The sequence below is a fragment of the Chiloscyllium plagiosum genome, unplaced genomic scaffold (genome assembly GCF_037043375.1).
Source record: "Chiloscyllium plagiosum isolate Xiang-an unplaced genomic scaffold, Cpla_swu_hap1 HiC_scaffold_11, whole genome shotgun sequence".
NCBI lineage: Eukaryota > Metazoa > Chordata > Chondrichthyes > Orectolobiformes > Hemiscylliidae > Chiloscyllium > Chiloscyllium plagiosum.
In genome coordinates this window covers 33,783,782-33,801,590 of record NW_028270149.1, presented here as the reverse complement: position 1 = coordinate 33,801,590, position 17,809 = coordinate 33,783,782, and the positions used below count along the sequence as shown (strand labels likewise).

General features: G+C 41.1%; 1 protein-coding gene and 1 long non-coding RNA gene across 8 annotated transcripts in view; one reads left to right on the top strand and one right to left on the bottom strand.

Moving 5' to 3' along the window:
• Nucleotides 1-5,520, bottom strand: part of xiap (X-linked inhibitor of apoptosis) — a 34,660-nt gene extending 29,140 nt beyond the window's left edge. For 2 of the 7 annotated variants that reach the window (XM_087991970.1, XM_043704876.2), the window contains exon 1: nt 5,395-5,514. The gene's annotated coding sequence lies outside the window, so the exon portion shown is untranslated. Of the gene's footprint in view, nt 1-5,394 lie in introns of all 7 variants that reach the window. The other 5 variants (XM_043704875.2, XM_087991969.1, XR_015758636.1 and 2 more) reach the window with 4 other exon arrangements.
• A 212-nt stretch (nt 5,521-5,732) lies between these two features.
• On the top strand, nt 5,733-16,802 carry LOC122557311 (uncharacterized). The gene is made up of 4 exons (XR_006313794.2): nt 5,733-7,015; nt 11,701-11,796; nt 14,016-14,101; nt 16,669-16,802. It is a non-coding gene; the product is annotated as an uncharacterized LOC122557311 (long non-coding RNA).
• Nucleotides 16,803-17,809: the final 1,007 nt, after the last annotated feature.

The following is a 17,809-nucleotide window of genomic DNA, read 5'->3' as shown; positions in this document are numbered from 1 at the left end:
TTAAGTCCTATGAACAGAACCCAAGTTGTTCAGTATTTGCACTAAAAAAACCCAACTTTCCACAAAGTCAGCACTACAGTTTAACCAAAAAAACAACAGTTAGCTCAAATGTAAGTCTGACACCCAATTCAAATGGTAGGTATTCTATGCTTCGTTTCCAAGGCCATTGGTCTACGTGCATGATATAAAAATTGGACACAGCTAACAAAGGTGCTTTGTACAGGTCAAGAAAAAAAACTGTAGTTCTGCTTTCACAAATGGAACTGCGCTACTAATACATTTACTTTCACTAAGGCCTCAACCGTTAGGGTTTCAAACTATAACTTACTTCTACATTCCACTTGGCAGTTTTACAGGAGTAAAGTCAGCTGGTGCAACTGTGCCTGACTCAATCATATACTCCAATTGTCCATATGTACAAAATAGTCATACAACATGGAAACAGACCCTTCAGTCTAACTAGTCCATGCTGACCATCATCCCAAACTAAACTAGTCCCACCTGCCTGCTCTGGCCCATATCCCTCCAAATCTCACCCATTCATATACCAAGTGTATTTTAAGTGGCCTAAATGTACCCACATCCACCACTTCCTCAGGAAGTTCATTCCACACAAACCAAAAAAAAAAAATGACCAATGCCTTCTTTAAAAACCCTCTCCTCTCAATTTCAAAAAGTCTCATCTGAAAATTCCCCTTCCTGTCAAAAAAGGCAACATTAACTATCTATACCTCATTATTTTATGAACTTCTCTAAAAGGTAGCCTCTCAACCTTCTAGATTCCCCGACTTTTACCTGGATCCAATTGTAGACATGTTCTAATCAAGCTGTTCAGTGATAGTATTACTATGTGCTGAGCCAAGAGTTGCGCTTCAGTGTCATGTCATGCAGTGGTGAGTAACAATATCACTGAATCACATGAGACTTAAACTCAACTCTTGGTTCAACACAGAATAGCATAGCGATAATGTTGCTATGTTAGCTTCAATAATGGTATCTGTTTCGAGTTAGTGAAGGATAGCAAACTAAAACTAAATATTTGGCAATGACAACAATTAGGCAACGCAGATAAGGACAAGGAGAACGAGGACAGAAACCTTTAATAGGACTTAAATTGGTGTCAGACAAGGCAGCCTTTACCAGAATCCAAGAGATCAGAAATAAATCAAAAGCAGTTAAGTACAAAAATCTAAAGGAAAGCTGACTTCCTTGGATGCATCATGCTACTTACAGCAGAACCAAAATGAAGCCCTCCAACAAAAGCAAGACGTCCAAATACATATTTATCTTGAGGCATAAAAGACAAAGCAGAGTAGACAAGGTGAGGGGTATTCTTCTCTAAGATGATCAGATGGGTCAATGGGCTGAGTGGCAGATGGAGTTTAATTCAGAAAAAAAAACCAAGGTGCTGCATTTTGGGAAAGCAAATCTTAGCAGGATGTATACACTGAATGGTAAGGCCCTAGGGAGTGCAGTTTCATAGCTCCTTGAAAGTGGAGTCGCAGGTAGATAGGATAGTGAAGGCGGCGTTTGGTATGCTTTCCTTTATTGGTCAGAGTATTGAGTACAGGATAGTTGGGAGGTCATGTTGCGGCTGTACAGGACATTGGTTAGGCCACTGTCGGAATATTGCGTGCAATTCTGGTCTCCTTCCTATCGGAAGGATGTTGTGAAATTTGAAAGGGTTCAGAAAAGACTTAAGGATGTTGCCAAGGTTGGAGGATAGGAGCTAATGTTGAGGCGCTGAACAGGTTGGGGCTGTTTTCCCTGGAGCAGAGGCTTACAAAATTGAGGGGCATGGATAGGATAAATAGGTAAAGTCTTTTCCCCGGGGTGGGGGAGTCCAGGACCACAGGGCATAGGTTTAGAGTGGGAGGGGAAGATATAAAAGACCCAAGGAGCGACTTTTTCCACATAGAGGGTGGAGAGTGTATGGAATGAGCTGCCAGAGGAAGTGGTGGAGGCTAGTACAATTGCAACATTTAAAAGGCATCTGAATGGATATATGACTTGGAAGGGTTTGGAGGGATATTTGCAAGGTGCTGGCAGGTGGGACTAGATTGGGTTGGGATATCTGGTCGGTATGGATGGGTTGGACTGAAGGGTCTGTTTCTGTGCTGTACATCTCCATGACGCTATCAGAGACACTAAAAGTTGAAGAACATACAATTCTTAAACAATTATAGGAAGGAAGTGAATAAAAAGTTATGAGTTGTAAAAATACCATCAAGTGATGTATTACAGCTTGATACACAGGACTCTGTTCATTCCAACAGGCACAATCGTGACAGAGGGCTGTCACATTTAGTATTCCAAGACACATTTATTCTATTGGTCAATTAGTCAGTTGGAAGAGATGAGAAACTGGTTAGCAAGAAGAAAAAGTTTTAAAAATTTCCTGTCTTCAACTGGGAAACCCCTTCAATTTTGCTTACGTAATTTAAAAAGAAAGGAAACTAGATAGTTGATTCAACAAAGCTTAAGTGAAAATAGTGAATGGAGTGTATGTTCACAGAGGAAGAACGGAAACTAATGGATTGACAGACGTAACACTAACAGTCACAAAGTGCTTCAGATTAACAAACATGCCATGAATTGAGGGGGAGGTAACACAATTAAAAAAAAATGGTAACGTGGTGCAAGTTCTCACTTATCCAACTGCACTACAAAAGACAGAGCACTTCAAGAGACAAGTTTCATCCACTGAGTTTGAGAGCCAAAAGGCTAAGGAGACAATGAATGAAATAAAAAAGGTGAGCTTTCGAATTCTGGGTAATCCAAAGACAAGAAAACCAGTTCAGTGAAGAGATGGCCCAGAAATCACCATGATAAAACCATGCAATGCCAAGTATTGCAGAGGTTGGAGATTGTAAACAAAAACCACAAAATGCTGGAGAAGTTCAGTGCATGGGGAGAGCAGGACAGCTTACGTTGAGTACTGTAAATCTTTATAGATTTGCTGGTTGTGCCAATTCCAGATTTCTATCCCTTAGGGAGTTCAGGACATGAAAGCAGGGATGAGCCTCAGCAAATAACCATTGCATATCAAATTATGCTTCCCCATAAGAATTGGGAGATTACAGCAGACAGCTCAAGTCATTTTAACTCATGATAGAGGGGTCAGTACAAGGAGTTGAGAATTGCAGAATTTGGTGATTACTAAATAGATCATTTTTCTCTTTTTACCCTCGGATTACCAGGAAGGATGAATCACAGATAAAAACTGGAGTTATGTACACTTAAAAAAGGAAAACAGGGCACCTGTAACCATTTGTTATTAGAAACATGCAATGCAAGCTGAAACAAAGCAATAGAGAGGAAACTTAGATAATCACTTCCTAAATTTGATTTTCACTTGATGCTATTAAAACAAACCTTAAACACTCAGTGGCGGCATAACTGAATTAGAGTCCGATTTACAGCATAGAAACAGACCCTTTGATCCAGCTTAATGCCAACCAGCTGTCTTGAACAAATCGAGTCCATTTACTAGCATTTGGCCCATCACCCTCTAAACACTTCCTATTCATATACCCATCCAGATGCTATTTTCAATGTTGTAATTGTACCAGCTTCCACCATTGCCTCTGGCAGTTCATTCCAGACACGCACCACCTTTGAGTGAAAAGGTTGCTCCTTACATCTCATTTTTCCCCCCTCACCCTAAACCTATGGACTCTAGTTCTGGGCTGCCCTAACCCAAGGAGAAGAACTTGGTTGCTCACCCTATCCATGCCCAGCATGATTTCAAACATCAATGAAACATCAACCCCTCAGTCTCCAGTGAGATGAGCCCCAGCCTTTTACCTTCACAAATTGGAATGGACAGTAAGTAAATCATTTTCAGAAAGTATTAAGTTCCTGTAACACACATCAGAACATACGAAAAAATGCACTTGATTCAGAGGCAGAATTGGGTCGAAAGGAATTTGACCACCACTTATTTAATCCATAGTATGGCATTGCCTCTATTTAGGTCTTTGACTAGTTGGACTTTATTGCCCATTGGACAGTTGAATCAACCACATTGCTGTGGATCTGAAATCACATGTAGGCCAGACCAGCTAAGGATGGGAAACTTCCTTCCCTAAAAGGAAAGCATTAGTGAACTAGATGTTTTTTTTCTGACAATGGTTTCATGGTCATTAGATTTGTAATTCCAGTTATTTAGGCGAATTCAAATTCCACGATCTGCCATAGCAGAATTTCAACCCAGGTCCCCAGATTTGGGAATTACAAAAGCCATCACCCCTTCATTTCTCCAAAGACAAGATTTTTTTTTAAAAAAGCAACAGAAATGTTGACTCCACAAAGATAAAGTTATTCAAAACATAGGTTAGAACAGTTGAAATACAGTGCATTGTTTTGTTGCACTGTAACAAAAAATAAAGAGGAAACGTGCTATGAACACCACTCAGCATGAAGAACAGATTGGAATGAATAAAACGGTCAATCAAGTACTGCAGATGAAAAGGTTACAAAATTGAACCATCAACACTTGCCCTCTATCAACCCACTGGTTATTTCTTTTTAAAAACTGAATGAAGCCAGATATGGAAAACTAAAAAAGGAGAAAGTTCAACCAATGGAGTCACTTCAGAATGTCAAAATGAGATTGACGAGAAGAACACTATTCTGTTGAGGAAGCCAGTGATGATAGATCTATTCACTTGTATAGTATCATTTGCTAAAATTTGAGACCACAAGACACTTAAGTGCCAAGTCAGGACTTCAAATTAAAACAAATATTTTAAGCAGTATAAATTCAGGTACCATATCAATGGTGAATAAATTTTCTACTACCATTCTCAAACACTTAACACCTAAACAACTCAAATTAGTGTAAACATACCACAAACATTCATCTATAAGTCATAAAACACATTAAGTCTATATTTTCAGGGTGTAAAGAAATTTATACCAAAGAAGTTCACAAATAAAGAGTCAAATAAACAGTTTCCACCAGGTAACATTCACATATCAGAAAGCTGGAAGCCTGATACCTCAAAGTATCATTTTAGTTGTAATATAAACAAAAGCCCATATCTATGGCGTGATTTACTAATTAACAATAATTGGAACAAACAATTTTAAAAATTACAACAGCTTCTTCTTGAAGCAAAACTGAGTACACAGCGCCTAGAATGCAGAGCGTAAATGAAGTTTGACATTCATTTACATTATTTCATTGCTCTTAATCCATAAACGGACTCATATCCCAGGTAATCAGAGGAACGGCCTTCTGCCATACCAATAGCTTGTGAAATATTTGCTCGAGGGGCAACTCAATGCACTATTCAGCTTTGATGCGTTTCTGTCTGTAATTTAGGTGGAAGGAATGATTTAAATGCCACGGGATACCACTGACGTCAGTAGAAAAGCAAAGGGTTTTACCTCAGCTTGAAGACTTTCTGCACGTTTAAGTCAGTGACGCGCAGCTGGAACCGAGATGTCAATGCTGCCCATATGGCCCAGAGTCCGGGTAATAAACCCAGCCTGGCTCGTTGTCCACACCCAAAGTCTGCAACTCCTGCCTGCGTCACACGAACCAAATGGAAACTCTCACTGTAGCGAGAAATCCCTTTGTCAATCATTGCGAGTACGGTGGTGATTGGCTGCAGCTCAGGGTGGCCGCAAGTTGATTGGTTATAGCAGAAAGGGATACATTCCGAGCACGCGTCCTCCTTTGATTGACTGGTATTCGTGATGGAAGGAAATTACGTTTTGCAGAGTGTCCTTTCCCCGGATCTTTCACCGCTATTCATAATATGTGATTTACACCCAACTGAATCTGCAATTAACGATAAATTGAACGATTTATTACAATTAAAGTTGATTGAAGGATCAATTTTAGCCGAGACTCTGAAGAGCACCTCTTCTTCTAATATACAATATTTTTCGAAAACCCAACAAATCCAGCATCAGCGTGTGGAAGGGAAACATTTAATATTTCAGGAATATGACTGTTTATCCCACCGTCTTGTTTAAAATGATTCTTCCATCAATAACCACCAAATAGCTCATTCAGCTCGTGCTATTTGGGGATTCAATGCTTCTCGTGCTGCATTAAAGGCTTTAACTGTCTGCCGACTGCCAGAAGAGAATAAAGCAAAATTCCAGAAATGCTGGAAATCCGGAATAGAAGCAGAAAACGCTGGTGATAAGCTTTAGGGTCACTTCGTGTTGGTGACCTTTCAAAAAGTTAAAAATGCAACAATCATCTCATACTAAACAATTGAGAGGAGGTAGGAAGGTGCAAAAAGAAAAGACTCTAATTGTGTGGCAGACAACAGAGATTAAATGACAAAAGAGTTGGTGGTGTTAACCAAATTTCATCATGGGAAAGGAAAGAACAATGGACGGGTCCACTCAAAAGCAAATCCATTGGACATGCCATTCCTCTGCTTGACACCACTCACTTGAAGCAACAAAAACATGGATGTTGGAAATAAAAAAAAAAGCACTGGAGAACCTCAGAAGATCTAGCAAAATTTGTGGAGCGAGAAATATGATAAACATTTTAAGTCCATGATACCTTTTCAACTGTTCTGGGGAAGAGTCATATCGGACTGGAAACATTAACGCTTTCTCTCTCTCTCTGTTGATGTTACCAGACCTGCTGAGGTTGTCCAGCATTTTGTTTTTTTTCCGAAACCAACTGCTGTACTTGGTGCTCAGTTGCAGAAGGACTGTGGAAATCTTTTCGGCTATCTTCAAATCATCCCGAAAAAAGGCAAACATATGCATCAACTCATAGGAGACCCTGCATTGTGACTGGCCAAAAGTAGTTCGCTTATTTGTGAAACCATCATCAAAAGGATGCAAATGTGAAGTAAAGAAGTCAGAGAGAGTGTGCACAAACATCTAAACTTCCTATCTATTTAAACATTCAAACATTGTCTGCCTGGCATGTGAAGGAGACTGCACATTGCACATGGGACCTATCAGCTAGCTCAGAATCTGCTGAACCAGAATGGAAACAATTATGAAGGACTGCCTAAGAGGTTCAGAAAAGGTAGGAGGATGAGGAACTGTGGTTATCTGAGAGCAAAATGGGAAATACGAGGCCAAAAAATTGAAACAAACAGAGAGTAGATAGAGATTAAGATAGGAAATTATTGAATTCTTGGAATCACTCATGGGACATGGGCATCACTAAGTGTCCAACATTTATTGCCCATTTCTAGTGATCCTACAGAAGGTGGTGATTGTCTTCTTGTACCACTGCACTCCATGTGCTGGAGGTTGACCCACAATACCTTTGGGGGGGGGGGATATTCCAGGATTTTGAACAAATGGTAGTGAAGGAATTGGAATATATTTCCAAGTCAGGATGGCAAGTAGCTTGAATTCAGTGTTGACTATCGAAAATTGTGGAGCAGAGGGTCCAAAGTCACAGTCAGAAATTCCAATGGAGTCATAGAACAAGAAATTCCATGCTCCAGGTAAAAGGGCAACCACACAGTGGACTCTGGTGGGACAGTTCTGTCCGTAATTCAAATGGCAAGTTCTAACAGAATTTTTTCTGAAGCCCCATCAGTACTTTGATAGTGATTACTGAAAAAGCCATTGCTCTCCAACTCCCCACTGCCCCACTCTAATAACTCTCCCTCCTCCCTGTTCTTCTCAAATAACATCCTTTATCCCTCCAGTCTTCCCTCCTCCCCAACACCACCACATATGCGTGCGTGCGCACACACACACACACACACACACAACTCTGGAGTCATGACAATTTTGAAATGTTAAAATTGTGTCAGTGGAAAAGTGTTGAGTAAGGACTGAGTGAAAGATCAGCTGCCTCTCAAGCTTATGTTGATCCTCATTGGAATATTCCAGGTGGCAGGGACAGAGAGGTCAGTGTGACTGCAAGGTCGAGAATTAAAATGAAGAAGTTCAGAACTAGAGATGTTCCACAAAAGAGCCATCAAATCTCTCATGTAGAGAAAATCATTAAGTACACATGATATAGATTATATTTAAAGAAGAGCAAGTAGTTGCTGTTTGAATTTTAAGTGCTTTGGTCAGTGACAACAGAGAGGAAGCAAAAGCTTTGGTTTTGCATTTCCAACACATATGGAAAGTTACCATGGAGGAAGGAGAGTATGTTGGGGATAATTCAGGCATGACCTAGGTTGCCACTGAGAGAACAATCTCTTTGGGGTGCTGAAAAGGATATTGTTTGACACTGGTATCTAATTGGAGCTGCCAGAAATGGTATAAGAGATTGGACACAGAGACTGGTGGGGTCGGAGGTAAGAACAAGAGGAAGCAATGACAGCAGAAGTTCTGCAAACAGGACTGTCACAGTCAAGGGTCCTACGACCACAATGGGAAAAAATCCTCAAATTTGAGGAAAAGAAAAGACGTGATTGAACCCCTGGTATAGAAGGTTGCATCGTCAGAAATAATTTGGAGGTGCTGGTGTTGGACTGGGGTGTACAAAGTTAAAAGTCACTCAACATCAGGTTATAGTCCAATAGGTTTATTTGGAAGTACTAGCTTTCGGAGTGCTGCTCCTTCGTCAGATAGTTGTGTCACAGCCACCTGATGACAGAGCAGCGGTCTGAAAGCTAGTGCTTCCAAATTAACCTTTGGACTATAACCTGGTGTTGTGATTTTTAATATCATCAAAAATGGTAAAGTTCTGGGGAGTGTTACTGAACAGAGACCTTGAATTGCAGGATCATAGTTCTTTGAAAGGAGTCGCAGATAGAAAGGATTGAGAAGAAGGCATTTGATATGCTTTCCTTTATTGGTCGGAGAATTGAGTATTGGAATTGGGAGGTCACATTGTGGCTGTACAGGATATTGGTTAGGCCACTTTTGGAATATTGTGAGCAATTCTGCTCTCCTTCCTATCGAAAGGATGTTGTGAAACATGAAAGGGTTCAGAAAAGATTTATAAGAATGCTGCCTGGGTTGGAGGGTTTGAGCTATAGGGAGAGGCTGAACAGGCTGGGGCTGTTTTCCCGGGACTGTTGGAGGCTGAGGGATGACCTTTTTGAGGTTTATAAAATCATGAAGGGCATGGATAGGGTAAATTGGCAGGGTCTTTTCCCTAGGGTTGGGGTGTTCAGAACTAGCACAAAAAGGTTTGGGGTGAGAGGGGAAAAATTTAAAAGGGACCTAAGGGGCAACATTTTCACATTGAAGGGTGGTGTGTGTCTGGAATGATCTACCAGAGGAAGTGGTGAATGTTGGTACAATTACAACATTGAAAAGGCATCTGGATGGATATATGAATAGAAAGGGTTTAGAACGATATGGGCCAAGTGCTGGCAAATCAGACTAGATTCGGTGAGGATATCTGATCGGCCTGGATAAGTTGGACTGAATGGTCTGTTTCCTGTGCTGTACATCTCTATGACTCTAATAGATGAAACAAAGCTGTAAAAACTGGATGAACACAATTAATTCCAGAATGAAGTGTAGCTACAGAAATTACCGGACTATAATGAACCATACACAGAGAAAGCTGATAAGACTCAGCAGGTCTGGTAGCATCTGTAAAGAGAGAACTAGAGCTACTGTTCGTGTCTGGTATGATTCTTCTTCAGAACTGGGAGTGAGAAAACAATGAAAGTGTACAAGCAGGAAGATTAAAGTGGAAATCCTGTCAGAAAAGAGCAAAACATCTTAAAAGACAGACATACCTGGAATAGAAGTGTCTGTTAATTAAATATTTTAAATAAAAACAAAATAATGTGAATGCTGGAAGCCTGAAATAAACAGAGAATGCTGGAGAAACTCAACAAGTCTGGCAGTATTTGTGGAGAGGGAATCAATGTTAATATTTTGCGTCCAGTATGATTCTTCTTCAGAACAAAAAATTCAAATTTCAAAACAAATCAGCTGTATCGATTCTCCTCTGTATCTTCCTCTGTAGATTTCTCTAGGTCTTTTCTTCAGTATTCTGCTGCACAGATTTCACATGAACAGGTACCTTTCAGAGAGAGATTCTGTGGGCAGTCTGTATTTGTAGGTGCTCTTTGCCGCTCTGACTAACTGTTCAAAATGCCCGATTTTTACACCCCAAAACATCGGATCATCTCATTGGTTTGATGTTGTCAAAACAGTAAAATTTAAATTTGATTGGATTTTGACATATTGGGGCATAATTTAAACTGGCCAAATTCGAATTTGTTGTGTACCATAGCAACAGCTCAGCTATTTGTTTCTCTGCCAAATGTTACATTTTCCATTTTTATTTCAGCACACTTTGTGCTTGTTAAGTCCTTGCCAGCTTTCTCTCTTTCTTAAAGGTACAGTATACGCCTACACTTTCATAACACAAGCCATTACTGAGTTGAACTATTTGCTTAGTTCCACTTTTATCTATTCAGGCACAGCTAGCGAATCACTTCTCATGGCATCTCTTTTTGCATTGGTTCTAAAATATTCCAAAGATCTACCATTTTTCTATCCTATTTGTTAAGGACTTCCTCTTCATGATGTGATCCAAAAGTAGATCAGGTTCGACATGATGGCACCCACCTACCTTTCCATTGCTGCTCTTGACCTCCACACTATTTCTGATTTCTTGTATTGCTTGCCAAAAATCCAAGTCAGAAATTTTCTCCAACAAATATTGGGAAGCCAGAACCAAAAGAAGAAAGAAAATTAAGCACAGGAACAGGTGCTTTGGCCTTCCAAGCCTGCACTTCAGCCTTCCAGATCCTCTATCTAAACCTGTCACCTGTTTACTAAGGATCTGTATCCCTTTGCTCCCTGCCCATTCATGTATCTGTCTGGGTACATCTTAAATGATACTATCATGTCCACTTCTCCCACCTCTGTGTGTATTTCTACCTCAGGGCATTGCCCAACACTGTGCCTAACTAAGTTCAACTCCTGCTGAAACCTTCATCCCATATCTTTGTTACCTCTACATGTGTGTTGGACCCTCAGAATAGGAATGACGCTTGCTCAAGGCAAGAAGCTGCGCCTTGCGATCTTTCAACATGAGGAGTCTGTTATTCTGTAACTATCTCATAGTTCTGGCTGACAACGAAATTCTCTCACTGATAATCTTGTTATAGGTTTTTTGGAAGGATTTACAGTATGATAATTAACAATCTGTAGCCATCAAGACTTGAGGTTGACTTGAGCCTAAAGCTGGTAAAGATGTAGGGACACAACCAGTGCACAATATGACCTTCTTCGTTATCATCTATACTTGCAATTTCAATGTCTTCTTGGGAAATTTCCAATATCTATTCTTAAATAAACGTAAGCTCCTTCAAGAGTCTGCTGTTAATATCCAAAGTACCCTGTCTCCTTCCAAGTCTCTGACTTCACAAATGTATGTTCAGCATTTCCTTTGATTTGGAAGATTGGCATGCTATTACATGGGGTTGCACAGTGGTTAGCATTGCTGCCAAAGTTTGCACATTTTCCCCGTGTCTGTATGGGTTTCCTCCGGGTGCTCCGGTTTCCTCCCACAGTCCAAAGATGTGCAGGTCATGCGAATTAACCATACTAAATTACACACAGTGTCAAGTGCATTAGTCAGAGGGAAATGGGTCTATGTAAGTTACTTTTGGAGGATCAGTGCGGACAGTTTGGGCCAAAGGGTCTGTTTCCACATTGTAGGGAATCGAATCAAATCTAATCTAATTACCTTGAGGACTGTTGATGTTGATTAGCAGTAAACCACTTTCTCTGCTGGATGATCTTTTATCTCATTCCTTCACACAGGATATTATTCCTTCTGAACCTGGTAATTGGCCCATTATCGTATCTGGAGGAACCCCAATTACCCCGAAATGTCCTTTGCAGTTGAACATTTCCCAGGTAACTCAAGCAGTTGCCCCAGAACTTCATCAGGGGCTTTTAATCTCATAATGTTATATAGAAAATGCTGATTATCTATTGAAACAAGTACTTCCTTTTGTGCAGAATCCGAGATTTCTGGACCAGGCTTTGCTCTTTGATTTGATGAGGTACCTTGCATGTTCAAACACGGCAGTTTCTTCTGAATATGAATTTTGTGCTGTGTCCTGAATTAATGAACATTTGTCTGGCTTCCATGTAGTTGTGTGCAGCTCAAGATGACTGTGTTCAAGTTATTATTTTTTCTCAATCTTCTGATACGTCTGACTTGAAGTATGTAAGATCTTCAACCTGTCAATTGTGTTTGATGCTGTGGAAGTTTTTTTCTCTCATGATCTAAATATTTTCACATCTTCAATTGTACTGGAGGCTTGCTGCTCATTCAGCAGTATCTTTGTCATTTGCATTGACAATGCTGGTTTGAGAGATAATGGATTGCAATGTTCATCAGTGAGAACAGGAATGAAAAACATTTCCATCGGTCCCATGAAATTTGTGATCTTCTTCCTGTTGACAGTCTGAAGCAATTCATTTATGCCAGTTAATCTCAAATCTCATTCTCACGTTTGAGCTCCAACATGAATCAAGGAACTTTTTATCGACTGTTCCTTGATTGATGACAATGGTTTGTTTTTCAATCAGTTGTACTCAGGGAACTAGTTGAACTCCTTCTGCTCCTGAAAGCATGCTATGGCCAAGACATGCACACAGGCTAAAAAAATGAGCAATATGGGTTCTGAGCCACATATCCATTTTCAGCTCTTGTATGCTATTTGTGTTAAAATAAAACAAAGAACTGTGATGCTGGAGATCTGAAACAAAAACAGAAACAACCGGCAAAATTCAACACATCTGGCCACATCTGTGTGAAGAGCTAACATTTTGAGTCCGGTGACTGTTTATCACAACTGCATTACTATGTTATTGTAGCATACCTTTCACATCGAGGTTGTTCCACCTGGACAATATTGTTTCATCAGTTTCTTCAGCAAATATATTGAGAAAGCTTTACAGTTCTGCTCAGGAGATGCAGGAAAGCGCTTGACCACAACAAGGGGCCCATTTGTTTTTAAGAATTAAGGGACATCTGTTCTTAGTGTCAATGGATCGGTGTAAATAAGTTGATAATATTTGTTCACTTGTGGATTGTGTGGCAGTACTTCCTTCTCGGGGGCTGGAGGTGTGCATATTTCACAGTTGGATGTCAGATAACTAAATTTCTGGTTTATATTAAAGACTCTTAACAAAACTTATTCTCAATAGGAAACAAACTTATAATTTAATAAGCTGAGTGGAATATGCACGCAATAGAGCAATCCTGATACATTTTCATGTATACCACACTGAGCAGATTTGAATTTATGAAGCTCAGCTCCCTCATCTTGATTGTTCTGGAAGGTGAATGTCTCATTACCCATACCAGCTCGGAAAACACGATGGCTGAAACTGATATAGTAAGAAAGGAAGATGTTCATATGTGAGTGAGAGAGAGAAAACATTCTTCCGTAAAATACATTTACTGACTGAAAGTTCAAGCGACATTGAGAGATAGAGAGAGACAGGACAGAAACTGGTGGAAAGATTAATTCTTTGTGATCTGATTTGAGTGAACACTGGCTTGTCATGGATTGAATGTTTGTGTGTTGTTCCCTAGAGCTCAAGATCTGGGAATGTTATGAATTTAATTTGCATTCTGGGAATCTAAGATGATTTTAAAAGAAAAAGCCATTTTGTAGGACAATGCTACTGGGCATATTAGCTGTGCAAGGTTACCTCATGACCTTTTCCATATTGTTTAGACTAGTCTCTTGTTATGATGTACTAGCCAAAGCAATGACCATTTGGCCTGGCTTGATCAAGGTTTCCCACTTCAATGTGCACATAACTTAATTAGTCAAGCATACTTAGACCTGTCAATGAGTTTCTCTTCCTCTGAAAACTTTTGCCATTTTATTGCTGCTTATCTGATTAAGGACATGTGGCATTTTTGTAATTTTAATACCAAAATCTGTATAAAAACTGTTTGCAGCAATAAGGGAAGTCGCCTGAGAGAGCTGTTAATGACAAGAGCTGGTGCCGCTACTCTGCTAATGGTATTAGAACCTTAGTCAAGCCTGCTTTCTTGGTACCTATGTTATAGTGTGACACTGGTAAATAACTGTAAGAGTTTTATATTCCAGACTATCACAGAGCACGATCTCCGGGACGAGCCAAGAGAGGCTTACAGATCGAGTCCATCAGGGATTCCCTGAGCCACCTTGAATAGGTACTTTAACAATATCAGATTTGACATGGATATGATACTTATTCCTCTAATCATCTTAAAATCAAAAAGGTGACCACTGTATCAAATACAGTTGTTAAACTGTTAAATTAGTTGAGTCATTATTTGAAGGACTAATTTCCCAGAACAAAACCTCTGCTATCTTTTCTAATTAAGGTTGACTGTCTAATGTGAGTATCTTTTCTAATGGCGGGGAGGGGTTGCTGTGATCTCATTAATCTCTTTGTAAGAATATTTAGCATTTTGTTGTTCTGAAAGTCTGTTCTATACATAGAGTTATAGAGATGTACAGCATGGAAATAATCACTTCGGTCATGCTGACCAGATATCCTAAATAAATTTAATCCCATTTGCCAGCACTTGGCCCATATCCTTCTAAACCCCTCACAATCATATACCCATCCAGGTGCCTTTTAAATGTTGTAATTGTACCAGTTTCCACCCTGCCTTTGGAACTCATTCCATGCACACGCCATCCTCTGTATGAAAAAGTTGACCCTCTGGTCCCTTTCAAATTTTACCCCTCTCACCCAAAACATATGCTGTCTAGTTCTGGACTTCTACACCCCAGGGAAAAGACCTTCTCTACTTACCTTATCCATGCTCCTCATGATTTTATAAACCATGAAAAGGTCACCCCTCAGCCTCCAACATTCCATGGAAAACAGCCCCTGCTGATTCAGCCTCTCCCTATCGCTCAAACCCTCCAACCCTGACAACATCCTTGTAAATCTTTCCTGAATCCTTTCAAGTGTCACAACATCCTTCCAATAGGAGGGACACCAGAATTGCACACAACATTCCAAAAGTGGCCCAACCAATATCCTGGACAGCTGCAACATGACCTCCCAACTCCTCTATATTGGGGAGACAGGCCGGCTACTTGCGGAGCGTTTCAGAGAACACCTCTGGGACACCCGGACCAACCAACCCAACCACCCTGTAGCTCAACGTTTCAATTCCCCCTCCCACTCCACCAAGGATATGCAGGTCTTTGGACTCCTCCATCGTCAGACCACAACAAAACGATGGTTGGAGGAAGAACGCCTCATCTTCCGGCTAGGAACCCTCCAACCACAAGGGATGAACTCGGATTTCACCAGTTTCCTCATTTCCCCTCCCTGTCTCAGTCAAATCCATCCAATTCAGCACCGCCTTCCTAACCTGAGATCTTCTTCCCGACCTCTCCGCCCCCACCCCAGTCTGACCTATCACCCTCACCTTGACCTCTTTCCACCTATCACATTTCCGACGCCCCTCCCCCAAGTCCCTCCTCCCTACCTTTTATCTTAGCCTGCTGGACAAACTTTCCCCATTCCTGAAGAAGGGCTTATGCCCGAAACGTCGATTCTCCTGTTCCCTGGATGCTGTCTGACCTGCTGCGCTTTTCCAGCAACACATTTCCAGCTCTGATCTCCAGCATCTGCAGACCTCACTTTCTTCCCAACTCCTGTAGTCAATGCTGTATCCAATGAAGGAAAGCATACCAAATGTTTCTTCACTATCTTATCCACCTGCGACTCCACTTTCAAGAAGCTATGAACTTGCACTCCAAAGTCTCTTTGTTCAGCAACATTCCCCCGGACCTTACAACTATTCAAAGTTTGTGAGAAGATTTGTAGCTCGGGTGCTCGTTGTTGTGGTTCTATTCGCCGAGCTGGGAATTTGTGTTGCAGACGTTTCGTCCCCTGTCTAGGTGACATCCTCAGTGCTTGGGAGCCTCCTGTGAAGCACTTCTGTGATCTTTCCTCCGGCATTTGTAGTGGTTTGAATCTGCCGCTTCCTAGTGCCATGCCTCTAGGAATTCCCTGGCTGTTCTCTGTTTGGCTTGTCCTATAATAGTAGTGTTGTCCCAGTCAAATTCATGTTGCTTGTCATCTGCGTGTGTGGCTACTAAGGATAGTTGGTCATGTTGTTTCGTGGCTAGTTGGTGTTCATGGAAGCGGATCGCTGGAACCCAGATGACAAGCAACAAGAATTCGACAGGGACAACACTACTTTTATAGGACAAGCCAAACAGAGAACAGCCGGGGAATTCCTAGAGACATGGCACTCATCCACAGATTCAATCAATAAGCACATCGATCTGGACCCAATATACTGGCCACTGCAACGGACAGCTGGAACTGACAACCGTAAGCGGCAGATTCAAACCACTACAAATGCTGGAGGAAAGATCACAGAAGCGCTTCACAGGAGGCTCCCAAGCCACTGAGGATGTCACTCGACAGGGGACGAAACGTCTGCAACACAAATTCCCAGCTTGGCGAACAGAACCACAACACCTTACTACCATACTTCCTTTAGACTTCTAAATTCTGTGAGATAGCAATGGTGTATTTCTACTCTGACTAGGGTTTACCACCATTTCTTGTGGCTCCTGCATTCTTGAAGATTTTCTCCTGCAGTAAGACAGAAGCCTTTTTAAAGATATATAAAAAACAGGAGAGAGGCAATAGTGGACCACGAGAAAATAAGGCTGGAGAAGTCGTAATAAGAACAAAGAAATAGCAAAGGAACTGAAATGGAACTTACATCAATTTTCACAGGGGAAGACACCAGCAGCCTACCAGAACTCCAAGAGAGTCGGGGGTAAAGGTGAGTGTCGTGGTCATCACTAAAGAGGAGGTGCTGAGGAAGTTGAATTGTCCAAAAGTGTGTCAATCACCCAGACCGGATAGATTACACTCCAGAGTTCTGAAGAGATAGCTGAGAAGATTGTAGAGGCATTGGTGGTGATCTTTCAGAAATGACTGGAGTCAAGAAGGATGCCCGGAGATTGGAAAATGGCCAATATAACATGGCTCTTTAAGAAGGGAGGAGGCAGAGGTCAGGAAACTATCGGCCTGACTTTGGTTATTGGTCAGATTTTGGAGAAAATTATTAATGATGAGATTATGGAGTACTTCAAAATGCATGGTGAAATAGTGCTAAGACAGCACAGCTTTGTCAAGGGGTGGTCATGTCTGATAAATCTGTTAGATTTCTTTGAGGAGGAACAAGCAAGTTAAACAATGGAGAGCCAGTGGATGTGACCTATTTGGATTTTCAGAAGGCCTTTGACAAAGTGCCACACAGGAGGTTCCAAAATAAGATAAGAGCCCACTGTGTTAGGGTCAACATAGAGGCATGGATGGAGAATTGGCTGACTGGCAGAAAGCAGGGAGCCTTCTCTACAGCCTTGTATGGCAATGAGTTCCACAGATGCACCACCCTCTGGCTGAGGAAATTCCTCCTCATTTCAGTTCAAAACGGTTGTCCCTGCATTCTGAGGCTGTGTCCTCATAATCCTGGTCTCTCCTATCATTGGAAACATCTTTGTCGAGTCCACATAAAGGGGTCTTTTTCAGGATGGCAGCCAGTGATGAATGGAATTCTGCAAGGCTCGTTGCTGACAGTATACCTAATCATGTTATACATTAACGATTGAGGTGAAGGAACTGAGGGCATTGTTACTCGGTTTGCAGATTACACAAAGATAGGTAGAGGGACAGATAGTATTGAGGGAGCAGGGAGGTCTTGGAAGGACTGGGGCAGACTCTGATCAGACCATATTTGGAATATTGTGAGCAGTTTTGAGTTCTTTATCTAAGGAAGGACATACTGGTATTGGAGGAGGTCCACCGAAAGTTTACAAAAATGATCCCAGGGTAACAGCTTGTCATATGAGGAGTTGTTGAGCACATTGGT